General features: G+C 37.8%; 1 protein-coding gene across 1 annotated transcript in view; it reads right to left on the bottom strand.

Moving 5' to 3' along the window:
* CFAP299 (cilia and flagella associated protein 299) overlaps nt 1-19760 on the bottom strand; it is a 582341-nt gene that overhangs the window by 477569 nt on the left and 85012 nt on the right. The gene's annotated exons all lie outside the window — the stretch shown is intronic.

Here is a 19760-nt window from a genome sequence, read left to right as displayed (position 1 = left end):
AGCTACCTTCACTTTTAAAAATTCTTTTATCTTTTTGCTATTCTGTTTGGGTGAGTTCCACTGGCCATCCTTCCAGACCACTGATCCTTTCTGCTTCTTCAGCTAGTCTGCTGTTGAACTCCTCCAGTGTATTTTTCAGTTCATTTATTATACTCTTATTCTTATTCATCCACGACCTCCGTTTGCTACTTTCTTGTATTTTCTATCTCTTTGTTGAAATTCTCATCTTTATGACCATTACTTTGAACTCTTTATCAGCTAAATTACTTACCTGCATTTCATTAAGTTCCCCCGCCCCCGCCCCCAGGGATTTATCTTGTTCTTTCATTTGGAACATATTCCTCTGTTTCCTCATTTGCTTGACTCTCCATGTTTGTTTCTATGTATTGGGCAAAAAAGCTCACTCTTCCAGATTTGAAGGAGTGGCCTTACATAAGAAATGAACCTTATCATTCAACTTTGCCCTAGTTCTTTGTTGTCTCTCAAACCTTTGTGATTGTTTAAGCAGCCTGATTTACTTTTGATAGGTCCCAGTTACTGAGGGTGTGCCAAGAACTGTCAGCATTCCAGAGGGAGGGATCTCAGTCAGAACAAGTTTCAGGCTGAATGGAAGCCAGACTCAGGCAGTAGCTTTTAAAGTATGCACACATATACAGTCCTGTGGGACCTCAATCATAAACCTTGCTGGCCTCCAAACTATGTGATCTGGAGGTATCCTCTTAATGAAAGTTACAAAAATCAGGGGTCCAGACAAGTGTATAAGCTCCTTTCTGGGAAGTACTGGCAAGCTGTAGCAAGGCCAAGGGAGAGTGCAAAGATGGTTCCCCTGGCCCACATACCCTGAGAGCACCTCAGTAACCTCTAGATGTGTGAAGTCTGTTGCTCAGGCTGAAGCTCCAGGACAAGTAAGTAGGCTTTTTTCACAGGATGACTGGGGATGTGTTTCAGCCTACTGTCTGTGCAAAGCCTGCCAAGAACAGTCTCTCTGATTGTTTTCAGTTCTGCAGGGGACAGAAATGCAGAGCCTGATGGCAACAAGCATCACCAGCTGCGTGGACTGTGTGCCCCCACGAGCTTTAGCAGAGTGACAGGAGAGTGTGAGGCCAGTGTGCTCCTGTTGACTTTAGCAGGTCCATAGGTGAGCATGAGGCTGGGGCACACCTACCAGCTTTTGTGGGACTGTAGGAGAGTCTGGGGCCAGGGCATGCCCACTGTTGCTAGCAAGGTAGATGATGAACACAGAAATGGCACCCAACATCACCTCTTTTCCCAGAGAGAGCGCCAACAGGCTCCTACCACTCCAACAGATGTTTTAAGATTAGCAAATGAATCTCCTTCACATACAATCTATGTGCTTTTCAAACTGCTGCTTTTGTGCTGGGTCCCAGGGTGAGTGACTCTGTGAGTGAGTCCTTCAGGAGTGAAATCTCTGTTCCCTATAGTGCGTTGGGTCTCTTGGATATAATCCCTTTTGGTTTTCAAAGCCAGACCTTTTGGGGGCTCCTCTTTCCAGTGCAGGTCCCAAGGGTTGGGATGCTTGACGTGGGGCATGAACACCTCACTCCTCAGAAAGAAGCTCTGTATTTGTGAGATCCCTCCTGACTGTGGGAGGGTCGAATGTTTGGTGAGACCATGTCTCTGCCTCTCCTACCATCTCAATGTGGTCCTTTTATCCTTTATTGGAGAGGAACCATTCAGCTAGTTTTTGGGTCTTTTTCAGAAGAAATTGTTCCAAACGTAGAACAATTGGTTCTACACACACAATTTGTGTGTCCATGGGAACGGGTGAGTTTTCAGGATCTTCCTACACTGCCATCTTGAATTGCCCCTCAGAAAATTGTTTTAAAGTCATATTTGATCAAATATACTCTTCATCCCACCCTACCATGTCAAAGAAGAAAACTGAATTTGTTTTAGATTGCTTGCTTTTTATAGATGAACAAGGAATTATTCAATACCTCACTAACCTTAATTGTCCTAAAACTGACTTTATTGTCCCATCCAGGAAATTTCTAGGTGGAAAAAACGTTTTCTAATTACAATCACTTTCTTACTTCCATTTTAAAAATAAGGAGTATTATTTGTCAGATCTGTAAACTCACTGCTCAGCTTTTTGAAAAGAGTCATAATTCAGTAAGTTAAAACTATATATAAAATCATATTTACCAGATAAATTATGCACCCAAACATTATTGTTCAAATAAACACATTTTTTCTTATTCTATTATTCAGCATGTCCTTTGCTTAATGAAAATGCTGATAATACAAAATTGGAGAAGCCTGAGACACAGCCATAATGTGATGAAAACAAAATTTTTCCAGCTCCCTTGAGATATATAATTGAATATTAATGTTATGTAAGTTTAAGGTGTACAACATGTTGATTTAATATACTTAATATTGCCAAATGATCACCACCATAGTGTTAGCTAACACCTGCATTATGTCACATATTTCCATTTCTTTTTTGTGGTGAGAACATTTAAGATCTACTCTCACAGCAACTTGCAAGTATATAATACAGTATTACAAACTGTAATCACTATACTGTACCTGAGAGCCCCAGAACTTATGCATTAAATTTCCATTTTAATTTCAACATATTCATTAAATTATTCAATTCAATTAAATTTATAATTTAACTTTATTCATTAATTTAATTTCAATTTTAAAATCATAATTTAAATGGTCAAAACATATTTTAAATAGTAAAAAGAATGATTTATAATAAACTTTTTTAATAGTACAATTTTTTAATAGCAAAAAGATTTTTATTTTCAATGTAGTTTATAATCAACCTCTTTTTGGTAATTCATGGACTAAAACAAAATTTCTAATTTTTTTGAACAGGGTGTGCTCTTTCTATTTTACTCCCAAAGGGCACAAAATATATAAATAAAAGAGATATTCCCTGAGAGACAGTCCACCTCCCTAAAAAAAAGTAGCACCTTGGATTTTTTTTTTTTAAAGCATGGGATGATTTAAGCCTATCGAAAACTATAAATTTAAAATTAAACCTTAGAACCACTTGGGAAGGATTAATGATACTGGCCTCAGACTCATTTTACTGAATTTGTTTTGTAGAAATATGTTTTTGGTTTGGGGGATTCATACATCTCTACCTTCTGCCTAGAATATTCTTTACCCAGATCCTTACCTGGCTGGCCTCTACTCACCTGTCAGATCTCAACTTGGCTGTATACCCCTCTGTGTACAGGCTTTCCTTGTCCCACAGCATCTGGGTTAGGGGTCCCTCCTGTGGACTTCCAGAACATCCTGCACTTCTCTTCTTATTTATTCTTATTGTAATGGTCTATTTGCTTGTCTCTAACCCCTAAACAAGTTTAAGCTCCTTGTAGGCAGGAACTGATTATCTTCTTCAGCAATGAACTTCTGGAAAGCATAGTTTGTTTCATGAATCAATTAATCACATCAGTCACATTCACTGTAGTTGAATATAGCCACAGTACCTGCTATTTCCCAAGAAATCTGGAGGTCAATGCACTCCACTCACTATTCATTCAGCAGGTTCTGAGAGCAGTGGCATATATTTTGATGAAAAGATTAATTATGCATCAAATTTTTCATGAAAAGTAACATCTAAACACTTTAACCATCACTGCAAAGTTGTATTGTTATAGATTTTTTTTGCTTTAATATCTTGTACTTAAAACCTAAGAAGCCTCAAAGAAACATTATCCCCCTTCCTGTCTTGCTATCTATTTTGCTAAATAACTAACTCATTTTAAGTCCATGATCCCTATTTTTCAAGAGTTGCAAATGGAGAGAAATATCTTAAGTCCATATAAAAGCAAAAAGTTACATGAAAACAACTCCCCTGTCCCACTCCCTTTTTAAAGTTCAACAGTATTTTCAAGACATAATCAATTCCAGTTTAGGATTTTAGAAAATGTCTGTGTAACATTCTAAAATGAGTGAGATTCAACAAACTGATTTATATGAAATTCCAAGCTTAGGACTCCTGAGTCAACATTCTAACAGTGCTAGCTAGTGAAAGTGCAGGGACAGTGCGGCCTGCCATGGCTGAAAGCAAACCGAAAGCTGTGAGTGAGGGATGGCTGCGGGTCATGTGCTGCCAAGGCCTCAATGTAAACACAGGTGTGTGGGAAGGCACGCAGGGCTCTCCCATCTAGCAGCTAAAGAAACACTGGCGGTCACACTGTGGAGTCTGAATGCGAAATTCTGAAAATAGACCGTTTTTGTAAAATTGCTACATCTTAATTTGCAGGTTAATACATCCTCAACTTAAAGGGTTCATGAAGCACACCTGAACCTCATATCATTGTTTTACATTGAAAATTTTAAGAGATGGAAAGCAGATCTTTTTTTTTCCCCCTGCTGAGCATCTCCCTGCTGAGTAAAGTAGTTTGAAGTTATTACCACCTCATTTGATGGCATTTAGCAAGGATTGTTTTTATGGTTGCATGGAATTAATGCCACAAGAGGATTATTCTTGCCAAAGTCTGTTAAATGGCATAGCAGTGCTTTTAAAAACTATATTAGGACTATGCCATACCTTACCAATACATGTATCAATAAATATAACATTTGTTAATAGGTTTAGGTTTGGGGTTTTTTTTCTTTCATTTTTTAGGGTTTTGCTTTTTTGAAGTTGTTTTGGTTTTATGTGGGTTTTTTGAGGGGGGAAGGGGTGGGTTTAGTTTTGATATATCTGTCTGTTGTTATCAAAAATAGTGTTAAAATAGTGTATAATAACTTTTAGGGTAGCCAACAGTTACAAATATAGGTTGTAACACACCATTTGTAAAGCAATTATACTCCAGTAAAGATGTTAAAAACTATATATATATATATATATATAGGTTGTGAAGGCAGACAGTCTCAGTTCATATTTTAGCTGAACAACCTATGAGGCTTGAGCAGATTATGTAAATTCTCAAGCCTCAGGTCTTCCTTTACAAAATGGAGATAAGTGTGATAGCTCCCTGTAGAGGGTTATTTTGTTGGTTATACAGTGCCTGGTAATAGTGTAAAATAACTATTAATCTCATTATTACCACTTTTTAATAATACCAACTTATTTCATTTAGAATTTAACTTCATTTGATATGGTTCCTAAACTGCTTGATTGTATGAAATGATTGCAAATGCAAATAAATCAATTTGTGATTAACTTCTCTGCTGAAATATAATCTCTCTCCCCTATTCTATTCTATTTTCTCAGTTTTGAACATTTCTCTTGAGTCAATTTTCTGCTGTATGAAAGATGGCACTTTGGTAAAATCTGTCGAAATGCATCCCAGAATTTCATTAACAACATGTCATGCTATTATTCCTGATTCACAAAATAACTGACAAATTTTAAGTCAACATGAAATTGAGACAACTGTCATATCCACAACTGAATCTAAAGAAAATAAAAACAAGTACGGGCCATTAAATGACATCAAGTGACTCAGTAACAATACATATAATAACAATTACAGTTGTATAAGGTATTTAAAAGTATCACATTTCCATTTGAGGTGATAGCTACATTAACTGAATACCATGTTCTTAATGACAAAATGAATTTCATTTATTAAAACATTGCCCTAAACTTTGTTGTGGAAGCCAGTATACTCAGGCACAGCAATAGAAAGAGAGGGAAAGAGAAGAAGGCAGATGCAGAATCAATTCATTCATTGTTTCTCCATTCATTTAACAAATGGTATCTATGTGACCAAAATTTTGTATACATCAGCCTCAACTTGTGTAGAGCTGTGTTATTTACCAAGCATTTTTACACAGATTTTCTTATATGATCTTCATAATCCATTTAAGAGATGGAGGAACTGAATATATGACATGTACAAGGTAGCAGAGGCTTGTGTTTGGTTTTCCTGAATACTGGCTAGTGCTCTTTTCACTATGTGGTATTACTGGAAAATCATTTTTCATTATGCAGAGGAGAGACTGAGCATGAGAAAGCTTATGACCACAGAAAGAACACAGAGGCATTCCTTCAGTATGGAGACTTTTCCTGTCTTCCTAGCATTCTTAAGTAAAGTTATTTTACTAAATCAAATGATACTCTTAGGTTTTTTCTTCTTTCTCTCTTCTATTTTTTTACTAAGACAAAAGAAAGTAAGTGTGAAGGAACTTATAATTAGAGACTTATACAAAATAAGGTGAATTTTTTAAAAAAATAGAACCAAGGAGCTAAGGGACGTAAATGTATTATACAAGAAGTCTTGAGTAATTGATGGGATTGAGCATCAAATTAGGCCCTGAGTATCTTAGCAACCAAAGTAAAAATGAACACTTGAAAAATTATATAATTCTCATTAGCAGAAATGAACAAGGGCACTTATTTCTTGGGGAAAAATAAAACATTTTTCCTGCCATTAAACTTTTAAAGGAAATTTCTCACCTGTTTTCTTTGATTGGACACCCACATATAATATATTAAATGATGCCATTTCCTAACATCCTAACCCAGCATCCTCCTATATATTGTTAGCTATTGTTAATACTATTATTAATATCAAATGTATAATAATGCCGAATTTTTATGTGTTTTCACACAGGATATCTTTTGAATTAGGTACTGTCATTATTCCCACTTAATGGATGAGAAAACCTTTGTACACATGAGAAAACTTAGTAGCTTGCCCCAGGTCACATAAACAGTAAATACTCATGCATTTTATCATAAACACTTATGCACATCCTGTTACTCCAAATCCTATGTTCTCCTTCAGATAAAAAGAGCACCGCATTGGCAGTCAACTCTGTGGCCACAGCTCAGAAGAGTGGTTCTCAAAACCAGCAGGCATCGATCACCTGAAGGGCTTGTGAAAAACACAGATCACAGCCCCCCCATCCATCCACTCCCCCCACCCCTCCCTCCCTCCCCCACCATCAGAGTTTCTGATTCAGTAGACTTGAGGTGTGGCTAAGAGAATTTGCATTTCTAACAAGTTCCCACATGATACTGATGTTGCTTGGTCAGAGATCACTTACTGGGAACCACTGGCCTAGAATTTTAAAGCTTCTAAATATATACCTCACTGAGATAAAGAATAATGAAAGATGAGTATCAAGAAATAACATCCCTTTTTTTTTCAATTAGGATATTTTTTTATTGTGGTAAAATAAACATAACATAAAATATGCTATTTTAACCATTTTTAAGTGCACAATTTAGTAGTATTAATTATTCAGAGTGTTGAGCACCACTACCGCTATTTACAAAACTTTCCATTATCCCAAACAGAAACTCTCGACCCATCAAGCAATAACTTCCCATTACCCCTCTCTCCAACCCCTGATAAATATTAATCTACCTTCTGTCTCTATGTATTTCCTACGATATTTGTCCTTTTGTGCCTGGCTTCGTCAAGGTTCATCATGTTGTAATATGTATCAGAACTTCATTCCATGTAATGGCTGGATATTATTCTATTGTAATTAACATCCCTTTCTAAACCACATTTACCTACGAGTTTTCTAAAGCTAACAAAGGAACCAATGTTCACTTTGGTTCTCACTATCTTCTTTTATTAAAGACATTTACAGTGGTCACATTTCTTTTGTTCAATCTTATTTCATAAGTGAAAAATCTGGATTACATATAAGGGCAAAAAAAACAAACAAGCAAAAGACAGGTAACACAATTCCTATGTAGTATCAACTTTTTCTTTCTCTCATCCACACTTGTATCATATCCCTTAGCATTAAGATATACATTATTTAGTCTCTACTACATATTCAAGCGTTGGAGGGCACATGAAAGGAAAATATTCTCCCACATATCGAATAAGAGGGATGCAGGTGCAGGCAAAGTAGTGGATTTAGGGCTTCCCTGGTGGCGCAGTGGTTGAGAATCCGCCTGCCGATGCAGGAGACACGGGTTCGTGCCCTGGTCCGGGAAGATCCCACATGCCGCGGAGCAACTAAGCCCGTGAGCCATGGCCGCTAGGCCTGTGCGTCCGGAGCCTGTGCTCCGCAACGGGAGAGGCCACAACAGTGAGAGGCCCGCGTACCGCAAAAAAAAAAAAAAAAAAAGTAGTGGATTTAGAAGCCTGCCAGACTGAGACAAGGCAGAGAATTGGGGAACTTTCTGGGAAGAGATTCAGGAGGCAGATGATTTTACAAGAAAGGTAGAATGGGAAAAGTTAGAGAGGGGAAGTGGATTAGTCTGGAGAGGAAATCTAGAGCAAAATGAAAATGAGAAAAAAGCAGAAAAACGAAGCAAGGTTTGCATTTTAGGAAGTGGTTAAGACAGTGGTACCACCAAGGCATTGGCTTAGAATGGCTTTAGCTGCTCTGCTCCAATCACTATCAATAACCCCAAACCTGGCTGGGGTGGGGACAGAGGCCCTGAATGATAGCATTTGCCAGTATGAATGGTGCAAAGGTGTAAACACTCCCACCTTGGCCAATTTCAAGCTACCAGCTGATGGCCTATCTGGGAAGAGAAGTGCCCAATGGTCTTGCTAATTTGTGAAAGCTGGCTCCAGCACATCCCTGCCCCAAACCCACACAGGAAAACACAACCTAAGAGAAAATCAGTGGACCCACTATTCAAACACAGCTTCAAGACAATAGCTCTACAGCATTCTCCACAGCCCTCTGGTAGAATGTTGACCTTAAAGTCCTCGGTAGAATGTAGAACTATCTCTTCTCTGTATTGAGAGAGAGGCATGGGATTACCTTCTTCCAAGTTTCTAAACAAAGCCTTAGCCTGCAGATATTTCATCTCTTGGTACTGACATACATCTCTAGCTGCTCTCATTGTACATATACCCTGCAGTGCAAGGGTCTGAGGTGATGCAAGACTGCAGCAGCCTGGGGTGACAGAGCATTTGACGGAGTGGTAAAGATTACTTGTGGTCAGCTTCAGGGGCTAGATCAGTGAAAACAGAATTCAAGAGCTGAGGGATGAAAAATGCTGCCTTCAGCTGACTCTCTGTCATGTGGGGTGGGCTGGTAAGGGGGATAAGGCTCTCTACCACAGTTGGCTTCAAAGTAACTAGAAGGAAAGCAATAGATTTTTATGCATATTCATCTTAAAAATACTTTGAGAGAAACCATCGCATATTTTGTTTCTTCCAACTTTGATAAGCAATTCAGAGAATTTTTAAAACCTTAAAATACTTGGTTCCTTTTGTTTGAAAGAACATAACGATGACTATCTTGGTGGTATTTCCATAACTTACACTTTTTATTCCTTTTTTCAGAAAGGGTCTAGAAAGATTTGGGCTCAAAAAGGGCTTCTAATTTGTACTTTGTGCCATTTTTTTGTACATAAGTCGATGCCATTCCGGTCTGAGATGACCTTACATAAAAACTAGATATTTTTCCCTTGATTATTAGTTCATATACATTTTAAATTACTAGAAAATGATTTGAGTTTTTTAAGGTACCCTGAATTATTTTCAGGCATCCTCCTTTAAATTAGAAAATTGCAACTGGGGACCTCAAAAACTGGAAATTCTGTGCTCCTCTGAACCTGTGCGAGGATCTGTTTCTTCCCAGAAATTATGGCCGTTGAATGAAAGAGGAGTTTACATTCGTCTGTGTGTGAAATACAGCTTGAGTTGCCCGGCTGCAATCCTCAGGGTTGTGAACATTAATCACACAAAGTGTTTATTCATTAGGCACTCCTTTTTTGTTTTCTTTGGGACCGCCTGTCTCAGGAGCCTTGCTCATGTATGTCCAAGGAAAGAACAGTCTTCAGAGGGTTAAAACATTAAGGAAAAGCTCCAAAACGTGTCAAAAGGCTGTGATTTGTTAGTTTGTGTGTTGGTTTGGTTTGTTTTTTTCATTCTGTGTCACTCACTCCATTTCTTCCCTTGATTTCTTTCTCTTTCACTCTCCCAAGGGGAGAGAGGGAGGGACAGTGATCTATTTTAATTTCCTCATAATATAGCAACAGTTTTTAGCGTGTGGAAGGGATGGAAGGGGAGTGATGGATATAGAAAACTGAAATATTTGGTTCCCTCACTCCAGTCCCAATGCATAATCTCAGGTTGCTCCTGGGATCTGTGGGGCATTTTGGAATCTTTGCCTCTGTGACCCTCTACCACCTCTTTTCTAATGCAGTCCACTTTGAACCTTCTTGTCTCCCTTCACAGGGAATTATGACCTCCCAACATCACCACCCTCCTCCCGTGTCACCTTAGTCTGTATCTCTGGCATTTTTGTTATCTAAATTAGGGTGCCATATAAAACAGAAATGTCAAATGCTATTTTTGTCTATTCTTGACTTATGTCTGCTGGAAAATAAGGTCCAGTACATACAATGCATGGTAACTTAATAAAATAATCCAGATCATTTAGGTTACACACACACCCAGGAATCGTAATTTTTATTGCATTATTAATTTTAAATCAAATTTGATCAATACCTGAAAGCAACTTAGCCATGGGAAAATCATTTTTACATGGAATTATGAAATAATTTATAATTTTAATGCCATTCCTAATAAAAAAGTTTAGGCTCATCATAGAAGAGAAAAAAATACTAGCTAGTTTTATCTTGACAGAGTAGAAAATTAAATAACTGAAAAAGACATAAAAGTGTTCTCTGCAGTTCACAGGATCCTTGTTTTTCTATTAATAAATTATATGCCAGGTACCTTTTTAATATGAAGCTCACTAGAAGATGTCAAAATATTATGAGAAGTTAGAAGAAACTATAAAATCTCTGGAATTTACATTTTTATGTCATTTGGTACAACTCACAGAACATTTAGCCCATTTAAAATTTATTAAAAATGAATTATTTCAGTACTACTAACTTTATCTGCAAATGGCAAATGCAAGAAAAAGTGTGTTTCAAAGGAAAGGTTACAAAAATAATGGAAGTAAAACAAAAACAAAAAGTTTGCAGTTTAATTTTTAAGCCTTTGAAATTTGGAGTCCTGGATGATATACCTCATCTGTAAAGCTCTAAAATGTTAGGAGCAAAGTTTTAAATATTGGAAAATTGAAAGACACTCAGTGTTTTTAAAGTTCTGCATCACACACTATGGGTGTACCATTTAGCACTGCAACGTTTTGAGTGGCCAATGAATGTTACCTTTTTCACTGCTTAGGTAAAAATCTCATTTTCTTAGTGAATGCTGAAAAGAGTAAAATGCACAGAAAATACAGCACATAGTTTCATGTGTCTTGAATTAAGCAGCCACATTCAGTTTGCTTTAGCTTAAGGACTAGTAATGTAAGTAAATGTTACAGTAAGCAATTGGCAGCACCATAATGTTAAGGTTCTAGCAAACTTCTACATCTTAGGGAGTTATAATTTGGTTTTAACATTGGCTCCGGGCTTAAACTTGGCATGGAAGTTCTTCACTAGAGTGTGCAATTTTTTTTTTTTCTTTTACCTTACAAAATAAAGTCAAAATTAGTTTTCTTGTTATTTAGTCAAAGGTGGCCAAAAATAACATGGTCTTGGCTAGAACTTAGATACTTTTATGCATCTCTCATTTAAAGTCAGTTTTAACTTTAAAAATGAAATGTTGCAGACATTTGTAGATAATGAAGACCAGGTCTAACTGGCAGAGCTTTAACATTTGTGCACATGAGCCTATGCCATGGGAGTAATAATATTACCTAGTAAGCAAAATATCACTTCAGTGAACCTCTACTGTGTTTAGTATAATGGTATGAACTGAATAGTGTCCCCCTAAAATTCATATGTTGAATCCCTAATGCCCAGTGTGACTGTATTTGGAGATAGGGCCTTTAGAGAGATAATTAACATTTAATGAGGTCATAGAGCATGACCCTAACATGTTAGGGTTGGTGTACTCATAAGAAGATATGTTTCATCTCTTTAAGGTTATTTCCTTTTGTTTGTGAAACTCTTCAGAGCAGTTTCTTGATCATACCTCATGTTCTTTCTTCATATAATTTATAGCATTCATTCCTAATTGGTTCAATCCTATGATAGTGTTTCTTAAAATATCCATTTGCTATACATGATTTTCACAAGTTTTGCTTTCCTTCTGAGTGTTTAGTCTCCTGTTTCTTTTCCTCTGTTATATAAAAGTTTTTAAAAGTCTTGTGTTAAAAAGATATTTTTAATATCTAGTCATTTTATTCTGACTTACTGTTGCCAAAAGATAGATTTTGAAGATTTTTCCTGTCCCACTCACTACCTGAGGGGAGCAGGCGATTTCTTTTCTCAGATGCACAACTTCAAAACAACCTGACGTGCATACCTTCCTCTTCTACTTCCTGTTTTGCTCAGATATTCACCTGGTCCTTTTCTGTCATCCTTAGGAGTCAACTTCTCCTGCCATCACAACCTCATCCTCCAATACTCTAGACTGAAGTGGTATGTTGAAGAAAAAAAGAACTAAAGCTTCCAGTATAGGCTGTTATTAGGACTCTGTTATCATTGAAAAGGGAAATTTAGGAACAGGAGGAAGTTTCCCTGGGTGATAGGCTGATGCGTGAACTTTGGGACATGTTGAGTTAGAAGCATCTATGGATTATCCAGTGAATAGTTGAATAAACAGATCTGAAACTGGGCAGAGGTTGGGACTGTTGTAAATTGGGAAAGCATGGGTGGGAAGAGATCACTTAGAGTCTATAAAGAGAGAAGAAAGCAAATCAGTACCACCAGCATGAATAGATAAATTGATGGTGGGAGGGCAAGAGCAGAGAGATAGGAAGAAAACCAAAAGTATGTTTCAAGGGAACATGTTGTGGTGGGGGAGTGACAACAGCATGAAATCCAGCAGAGAAATCAAGGAAACTAAGACAAGAAGAGTGCTGATGTACTTTTAATTTAAGAACTACAAAGTCTTGCTTAACAAACAAGCAAAACAGCTTAGTGAAGCGATGGAGACAGAAGTCTAGCTATGGTGGGCTGAGGAGGAGAAGAGTTATGTAGATAGCTCTCCCAGAAAGGTTGCTCATAAAAGAGAAATAGAGCAGGAGTTCGAGGAGTTTAAAGGTTGAGGAAGTTTTGTTTACTTCTATTTGGTTTTCATAGGGACAGAATCGACTATATACTAAGGAGGAAAGGTATCAGTAGAGAGAATGATGTTGAAAATACAATAAAGAAAATGCAATTATTTTCTCACTCAAGAAATTTGTTTTGAACACCCACTAGGTATCATGTACCATGCTTCATGTTGGGGATCCAAGGATGGGTTAAATTAGCATGGCTGCTGCCGTGCTGAGATTCCCAGATGGACCAAAGGCTCTAAGAAGGTAAATGAGATGCATATCCAAATGGAGCTATTAGCCTCAAGGAGAAAGAGAATCAATTCTTTCATAGAACTAGGGTAAAGTGATGAATGCAGGCATGTTTGTAGATGGAGGGAAGAGCAGGATAGGAGTTGGGTAGGAGTTTGAAAAAGTTCATACATCAAGGTCTTTCCTATTTCTGTAATACAGGATGCAAATCGTATACCCAAATGAGGACGTTCATAGTAAAATAAATAAAATAATTATTGAATGAAATGAGAAAAAGAAGAAACATGATACACAGGGTGATCATCGAGCACAACTGACAATCCAGCTAAAGTTGAAGGTGGTAGATTTTGGTACAAATCCACATGATGGTGAGAATTTCTCCAGTACCACTCAGTAACAGACCAAACATGGGGAAGAAAAAAAAGGCAGAGGTGTGGATCTATCTTTGCTTATGATAACACCAAATGCTATAACAGATTAACTTAGAAATTTCAATTGTTTAACACAGTAGAAGCTTATTTCTCCTTCATTTAAATTATTTAGGAGTAGGGATTTATTAATGAAGTCATTTAGGGAGTCAAACTAGTGAAGGCTCACCCGTCTTCAACATGCGACTTCCAAGAACACCTTGAGTGTTGTCATCCAACCAGCAGATGGGACTGGGGGAGAGATGAAGGGTCATGCCAGAGGTTTATTTATAGACCAGGCTTAGAAGTGGCACACATTATTTCTACTCACAGCCTATTGGCTAGGCCTCAGACACATGCTAAATCTAACTGGATGCCTGTGTGCTAGAAAGAAATTTAAAAAAAGGTTTTCGGTGATGAACTAGCCAAGTTGCTGACATAGGGGTAGGTTTCAGTAAGTTAGGATGGATGGATAGATAGATAGATAAAAAGAAAGACAAAGAGGAAGATATAGATTAAGGAAGGAAGAAAGGAAGGGAGGGAGGAAGGGAAAAGGAAAGAGGCAAAGACAGAGACAAGCTAAGAAGTTGAGAACACAAGCAAAGGAAGATTTAAGTAGTAAGAGAAAAATGACGTTAAGCCAAAAGGAGAAGGAGAGATGGAGTATAAGCAGTTAAGGAACTGGAGATTAAGATTACCAAGTAGGGGAGAGAAAGTTAGAAATATTAGGGATTGTGACTAGAAGTAAAGATAGTAGAATTTTGGAGTCCGAACAAGGAGTACTGGGAATGAGAGGTTCCAGGATGTAGCCACCTGGCAGGTTATCGTAAGAACTGTGAACTTTCAGAGCTGTGTGAACCACAGGAAGTAATGGTAAAAAATGAAGGCACTTGGAATGACAAGTAAAATTTTTGACCTAGGTGCCAAAGCCCTTCACAAACACAAGAGATGGATTAATATGTCACAGAAGGATGGAGATGGATGTCAGGAATAAGTCTCAAAGTAGAAGGAGGATTTTTACTGGAAGATGCAGGAAATGGTATAGAAAATCAACAGGGAACTACAAGCTCTGTGAAACACAGGATGGATAAATAGTCTCTCTTGCAGATGGCTGCCAGAAAAATCATATCCTCAGCAGGTGGGCCTAGTTTCAGTTAGGGCAAAAGTAAAGTGTTGTATGAAGCAGTCTGTGAAAAATGAGTGTTAAAGTAGAATGTAGTTAAAGAAGGCCTGGAAGGCATTTGAAAATGACCCATGGGGCAGGGAAGAACCAGCAAAGTTAGGGTTGGCTCAGGAGAAAACCTATGACTAAAAAAACCTTGAATTTTTGAGCAGTAGCCTATGAATCAAGGGCAAAAATGAGATGGTAACTGTATGATGGTACTATATGGAACGTTTGCACATAAATTTGTTCCAGTGCCACCTGAAGATCACAGAAGAACGACGTTTGTTGCCTCTAGCCACAGAGGCCCTGGAAGCTGAATGTTTCCCCTGTGTCACACCTGGTATGGCTAGGACCCTCCATTCTTGGGGACCAGGCTCCCTAGGCCCACGATGCAAGGTACTGCTCTAAGGTGGGAATGGATACCCTCCTACTCAAAAGATCTGACAGCATCTATCCTACTGAGTCAGAAAGAAAATGTGTTCTGTACCTCTCCTTACTTTCAAAGACTGGTCTCTCTCTGCCCTTCAGGACTCCAAGCAGAAGCTCTAGGAAAATATCAATAAATGAGGGAAGGAAACGCAAAGGACCAACAAATAATATCTCAACAAGTTCACATATATTGTTGTATCAAAATTTATAATAAATGAAGTATTAAGAGCACTCTAGGCACCCAAAGAATATATTAAAAGTAGGAACTTTTCCTGCTACCCTGCCAATGCATCCAAGCCAAAGCGATTCAGTGGTTAAACATCTATCACTCCATTTAATTTTGCATAAGTGAGAAAACTCAAAGAATATGTTTTAAAATACCACAAACAGGGTAGCCTCTCTTACTCTCTTCTCCAAACTAGGGAAATTACCAAAACCAACTTTCCAACATGCCCCAATAATGATTTCAGGTTTCAGAGATGCTATTAGGGCATAGGCAAATAACAAAGAGAGTTACTCAATGTCCCATGTGATTTATTGGGGGGTTGGGGGGGAATGCTGCCTGTGGATCATCAAATAGTGTAACCCTTCCCTTTCAATTTAGTGGTTAACTCAATAATTTACTTCTACTCTGCTTACTTCAAAGTTGTATTTGAAGTGGCTACATTTTGGTATAGTGTAAACTACTTGTGCAGTATAACTCTCCCATTTTCACTTATTTGCATATCCTCATAAAATAAGAAGAACACTATCACTACCCATTTGCAGATGAAAACATTTTTATAAAAGCATTCGGAATGACTGACTACTGCCTCCTCCTCAAAATACTTTCCTCTCTCGGTATCCAGAACACCATACTCCCTTTGGTCTCTTCCTGGCTAACCCTTTTCTGTCTCTGCTAGGAAGTCCTTCCTCATCACACAGATCTCTACGTGCTGGCATGTGGCAGGGCTCATTCCCTATAACTCTTCTTTATCTTATCCATTCACATGACTTTAAATACTACTATATTTGAATGACTCAGAAATTAATATCTCCAGCACAGACCTCTCCACTGAACTCCAAAATGCTTACCCAACTGCCTTCTCCATCTCCACTTGGATTTCTACATGGCATCTCTAACTTGATATGTCTGAAACACAAACTCTATAGATTCCAACCCTCCATAAAATCTTCCTCCCAACCCCACACCCAGCAGCACCTTTCCTATCTCCTTTACCTGCTTTATTTTTTTCCAAAGTACTTATGACTATTTATCATACTATATATTTTTGGTTTTTGTTTATTGTCTATCTTTCCCAACAAAAACATAAGCTCTGTGGATACAGAAATATTTGTACGTTTTGATCACTGTATCGATCACTACTTGGTACTTAAAGTAAAGATAGGCAAATAGTAGATGCTCAATGAATACAAGATAATGAATAAATAAAGGATAATTCAATGATGTGTGAATCACTGAATATTGTACACTGGTGACTGTCAAAATTTGTATCTGAAAATAGTGACTTAAAAAATTTAAAGGCATTTCAAGGAGGTGCTTATTCCCTTGGGCTATATGTTATAAAATGAAATAGGTCAGTCAGTGTATTTTTTTCCTGTTCTCTAGGAATTTTTCTCAACTTCACTGGTCCTACATTTGAAACCTTTTATTGTGCCTATATTTTTTTAAAAAATCTTTCTTGTTCTCCAAGTGTTGTTTTCACACAGCATTGTATCCTTGTTTTTAAGAATACTGAATAGAGTGTGAAAGTGTGTATGAGTGTGTGCTGGGAGAATTCACTAAAATCCCCATATAATTTGAATAAGTATCTGTTTCATTTGTGACTGTGTGTGCATTTGTAGGCATTTTTTAATATGTTTACCCTAGTTTTTCTTTCTTATGTTTCAAGTTTTCCTCAAATATCTGTTGAACCTTAGTCATCTTTTCACATTTAGGAATGAGGCAATAAAAACCTAAATAATGTGGCAATGTGTGCATGGATGCTGGTGGAATTTTTCAGTGATGAGCTGGTCCTTATGCTTGAGAACTCTTACCTCCCAGAATGCTGAGGTCTTTGATCTGGGCACCAACTCCCATACCAACTGTCCACATGCATTCAGACAGTCACTTATGTCTAAAGGAAGGAACCTTCTAATATTTTGTTTAAGTGGGTTGATGGTCATTTTGGGGTACTCTGTCCACCATGTGAAGTATAAGATTATTGTGACCTTCCATATATAGATCTTAATGGTCTTGTTTTTCAAATCACTCTTCACTCCTGTTGTTCATCAGAACTGGCATTCCAGAATCTTGAGGCTCTCCAGGATTCAGCAGGGTAGATCAACTCCCCTCTAGGTCCTGGCCCCCTCTATCCTGCTTCTTCCAGTAGCTCTCCCCAAACTGCTTTCTGTCTGCCAGAAAATTGTTGAAAATCGTCAACCACTAATGGTCACCTCCTATTATCTTCAAAATGATGTATTTATATGTTTTAATACCTTTGAGGTGTCTGAAATGGTAAAGGACACAGTACCATGTGATTAGTGTGACATCATGAACCAAAAATCTTCTCTGACCTTTAAAGCTACTGTAAAGCTAAAAAGCTAGGAAAATAGCTAGTTGGGTAAAAATTAACATCAGGCTTGTGGGATTATTTTTAAGGAATAATTTGAGGATTAGGTATATGTGAATTTTTAAAAATTATTCTATAGAACATTTCTAAGGCTTGTTAAAAATTTAGATTACTGGGCCAAAATACTGACTAATTAAATTAAGATGTATAGGACAGGATACATGCACACTAAAATTTGGGAACAAATGAATTAAAGGGATGATATATGAGAACACACCTCTTAGTATGAGTACTCTCTCGGAGCACAGGCTCCGGACGCACAGGCTCAGTGGCCATGGCTCACGGGCCCAGCCGCTCCGCTGCATGTGGGATCGTCCCGGACCGGGGCATGAACCCGTGTCCCCTTCATCGGCAGGCGGACTGCCAACCACTGCGCCACCAGGGAAGCCCCCGGGAAGCCCCCAGTATGGGTACTCTTAAAGGAGTGTAAATGCCTCTGTCTGAATGCTCAGAGAAAACTCTGTTGTCTATTAAAAATTGGAGTGTTTGTGATATGCAAGGTTCATTAGACAAAAGCATGATCTCTCCTAATAGTTTTTATGATTTTAAAACCTTTTCTTAAATATAAATAAATAAAAGGGATTGAGTTCTCACCGCTTACTCTATAGCCTTGTAGAATAATAGGTGAGTGCATGCTATTATCAATCACATGAAACTTGATAAGACTGCAGTTTCTATGAGACTCTACTCAGGGATTATGTTGACTCCTGAGTCAGGCATTTTAATAACCTGTGCCAATTTTAGTTTCTCCTCTGCTCTCAATCCCTCTGCAAACACCAGGGGCTGCTTTAATGTAAACATTCTAAGTACAAAATGCATCATCACAGCCATGTGCTTTTACTACCGTTTCTCACGGTGTCTCTGACTTCAACTAATAATGCAAACATCATTTTCAAATTAATCATCAACAGAGTAGTGTGAATTGTTTTAAGTTAAATTAACATCTCTAAAGATGACTAATGGTAAACACCAGTGTGGACAGATGTTTTCATTTGGAGAAATGTGTTATATCCCTTCAAACAAATCCCATAATCTAACCCCACAACTCCTACTGCTTAACAAGTAATCAAGTAAAATACAATAATATAATTACCTTATTTTTCAGACTTATTGTTGTTGTACCATATTGTTCTCATTCAGCTTGGTTTGACAGCCCTTTTAATGTTAGTAGGATTAACAATAATAGCTTTAGCTCCAAAAGGCATTAAATTTCTGTCATCTAAAATACATCATGAAATGTATTTTACAAAAGTCTTTACCCAAACAGCAGCATGTTAACATAACTCAGCTAGTTCCATACAGAATACCCAAGGCCTTTACAAACCTGAGAGACCAACAATTCTCGGAAGAAATTATAACAGTAATTTTATCCACTTCTCTTTCCCAGAAATGACAGTAGCCAGAAGAAAACTAATTTGGATTCACATATCCTGTAACTTATTCTGGGGGGCATTCCTCTGTATCAAGAGGAACAAGTGGGGAATGAAATGAATAGCTGAGGGCCTGTTTGCCCCAACAGGATGATATAACCGAGTAAAATATACCCACAGAGCCATGCAAAGACTAAATTGATCCTTTAAAGTAAGGAAAGAATTCAGGTTATGACATACAGCTTACTGTATGCACCAATCATGGCATGGCAGCACTCCCAGGCAGAGGGCAGGCTCGCCTGCCTCAAGCCCCCAGCAAACATCTATCAGCAGGGTCATGTCTCTTCAGGGTGAAGATCTCCTAAGGCCTTCTGAAAGTTACTTTAATATTTCTTCCAGTGGGTTTATATTTTTACCCTCACCAACTGTTCTTGTACCCATGAGGCACAAGTTAACAGGTAACATACCTAGCATTTTTCTGAGCGTTTACTGCAGGACCTAAGTGTTTACTGGTGCACCATCAGTTTTCTAGGAACAATTTTCCAGTTAACAGGCTCAGGATTTAGATATGATGGGATCTAGTCTTTCACTGAGTAAT

The sequence above is a fragment of the Kogia breviceps genome, chromosome 6 (genome assembly GCF_026419965.1).
Source record: "Kogia breviceps isolate mKogBre1 chromosome 6, mKogBre1 haplotype 1, whole genome shotgun sequence".
Classification (NCBI taxonomy): domain Eukaryota; kingdom Metazoa; phylum Chordata; class Mammalia; order Artiodactyla; family Physeteridae; genus Kogia; species Kogia breviceps.
Note: the sequence above shows the minus strand (reverse complement) of the source record. Positions and strands in the feature narration are given on the sequence as shown.